The sequence below is a fragment of the Humulus lupulus genome, chromosome 1, assembly GCF_963169125.1.
Source record: "Humulus lupulus chromosome 1, drHumLupu1.1, whole genome shotgun sequence".
NCBI classification, from domain to species: domain Eukaryota; kingdom Viridiplantae; phylum Streptophyta; class Magnoliopsida; order Rosales; family Cannabaceae; genus Humulus; species Humulus lupulus.
In genome coordinates, this window is record NC_084793.1 from 24,269,863 (window position 1) to 24,273,458 (window position 3,596).

The following is a 3,596-nucleotide window of genomic DNA, read 5'->3' on the forward strand; positions in this document are numbered from 1 at the left end:
CATCTTATGAAATATAATAATTTTTTTTTAGATTTTGTGCATATTATAATACTAAATACAAAAAACGTGCAATGCATATTGTTTGCTTAGTTTTATTTATAGAATTTTCAATTATATTTATATCACTATGATATAAATTTCAAATAAATAAACAATATTATATATAAAATAATGACATATGAAAATAAATAAATCAAAACATTATTTATGATTATTTTAATATATATATAACATGATATAACATTTTTAAACATAAATGATAATTTTTTTAATAAAAATAAAAATTATGTATTATATATTATTATAATAATATTTTATACTATTTAAATTTATATTAATATAAGTATTAAATATCTAATTTGTATTAAATATTATTATAATAATATTTATAATATTTGAATTCATATTAATTAAAAAATTAGGATTATATATTATTATCAAAACAATATTTATAATATTTAAATTTATATTAATATAATTATTAAATATCTAGTTTTCTATTATATATTATTATAATAATAATATTTTATAACATTTGAATTTGAATTTATATTAATATAATTATTATATTAAGTATTATTATAATAATGATATTTTATAATATTTGTATTAATATAATTAATAAATATCTATTTTTATTATTTCTAAAGGAATATTATGTTAAATATTTAGAATATTCCATTAAAGTTAACAAAATAAACCGTTAAAACAAAAAATTTATGTTATATACACACTTTTTATATAGAAGATATATATATATATATATATGAGAATTCTCCTATAGGAGCTTCACTTTAAACTTTACCCATTAACAGTTTTCGGTGCAATTTTTTTATTATGACCGTGTATATTGCAGCTATTTAGAGCATCTGCAAATTTTCAAAAAATTCTGAATATTTTACAGTACCGAAAACTAAGTTCAAACATGCTGTTGCATACGTGACTAATTTTTTTATGCGCGTGGAGAACAACATGTTTGAACCTAGTTTTCGGTACTGTAAACTATTCAGAATTTTCTGAAAATTTGCAAGATGTTCTAAATAACTACAATATACACGATCATAAAAAAATTGCGCCGAAAACTATTCACGGGTCGAGAAACACTGAGAATCTCACTGGTAGGGCTTAAAGTGAAGCCCCTATAGAAGAATTGTCCAGCATATATATGTACATTAGGGTTTAAATGTAGTAAAATTGAAAAAATATATATAAATAAATTAATATATATAGCAATGTGGTGCAGACCGAATTTATAAAATTCAAAATTGCAAACTGCATCATATCTTGTGGTTTGGTAAAAATACAAATCGCTGCTGCACCAGGAATGATTCCAAACTGTAAATTGCAATGTGTTGTAATGTGGTATGGGCGTTTTATGCAGTGCGAGCGACACTGGTGGATATTATATATATATATTATATTTATATATACAAAGAAGTAAACATATAATAATATATTCACTCGTAATCATGCGGTCGCTTCTCATTTCATGCATATGTCCATGATCTTTGGGTTGCTCTATTAGTCAAGTCACCCATTTGTTAGCATCTTATTTTGCCTTCAAAATGTTATTATTTTTTATTTTATATATAAATGTTTGTATTATCATATCCTAAAATATTTTGATATCAATTATGATAAAGATTTTAATGAAAAATCTTGCATATATAAATATAAGGGACTTGTCTTCAAATTCACTGTTGAGATTCATTTATTCAAAAACACAATCAAAGAGAATAAATGAGGGCTTGGAAAATTTATCCCCCACTAATTATTTTACTTTTATTTTTGTATTTCTAAAGATCAATAGATCAGAGATGAATTGCATCAATAGCCAGAGATATACGTTATCGATCTCTCCTTGATATTTTAACATATACGATTCATGTAGTTATTCTGCATATATATATATATAGAATTATTAATATGACTATAATTTTCATTTGTATAATATATAAAGATACTTTCACTAATAAATAAATACGAGCTATTGATTAAAAAATTATACTAAATTTAATGGCTATAATTTTTTTAATATATATTAAACTAAGTATATAAATTATTATATCAAACGATATGGTCCATATATATTATACATGCATATGTTCTTGACCTTGGTATACTTCAAAAAGAGGAGATAAAAAAATATATGAAAAATATAGTTTTAGTATGTGAGAAGGAAAAAGAAAAATTTACGGTGAAATTACTAAATTATTTTTTAATTATAAATATAAAATTTATGTATAAAAATATTTAAGTAATTTAAGCTTTATTTGTGTTTATAAAACTCTTCTTTCTTTTTGGAAAAAAAAAAATTAATGGCCCCATTCAATCATTTTCAACTTATTTTTTATTTTTCTTCTCATTTTCTCGTTCACCAAATAACTCAATTTATATATTTTGTTTTTCCTTTTACTTTTTCTTTTCCTTGGCTTTCTACCAAACAGTGTTAAAGTTGTGGCTCATAGAATCGAATGGTGATGAGATATAATTAGCATGTTTGGTTGGCAAGTAGCAAAGGATATTTTGGTAATTTTATTCCAAAGAGCTTCGTACCCCATTAATGTAAAAGTATTATTCCAAAATAATGGCTCTTATGATGGAAAACTAAATCCCAACTTTAATTTTTTTTTTCTTTTAATATATATGCAATATAATAGAGGATTTAAAATTATATTTTATCAAAATGAATCCAATAATAATATGCATATATAATTTAGTAAAAGTTTAATATTATAAAATATATAATTCAAAGAGAAAATATTATAAAAATTTGAGTACATAATAAAAAAATTATAAAACAATACGTATAAAAATAAAAATGTCTCATTATTGTTGAAATCCTTGAAGAGATAAATTGAACATTAAATATATATATTCTATTTGTACAAATTAAAATAATCTTTAATTACTCTATTTCATTTATTTTATCATAATTTCTTGGTTTGTCCCATCATCTAAACAAGAATATATGGGGAAAAAGACTTAGAGCAGCACATAATGCAGTTGGTAAGAACAAGAGCCTAAAGACTCAAAATATACAATTATTTTCTAATAAAATTATATGTATATAAGTATAAATTGAGTTAATATTATAATTTTGGTTTTAACATTGGGGGCCTGCCATTACTCCACTTAGACAAAACACAATATAAAATAATGTTGATAGGATGAGGAATATACTCTTTGGAGAAAGAGGCTTGGAATATGCCAAAGTTTAGCTACTCCTAAATATATTGACCCATTTTTCCAAGCTAATCTAAGGCCATATTTTAGTTAGTATTATAATTCATCTAAATTAAGATGATCCCTTTCGAATTTTTTATATGCTATTAAAAACTATCCAAAATTGCAACAATATCATACAATAATAATAAACCATTTTTTTTATATATATATATTACGTACACAAGCTTGCTAATGAGTTAATAAATTAAACATCTAACACTATCATACAGATGAATGTCGTATCAATAAATTTTTGTGTAAATTTTTTATATATATAACTGGTATTATTGTGTTTATAAACATCTGTCATACTCTAATATTAGCACAAGATATATCCAACGAATTTGTGAATAAATCACTCTATTTAT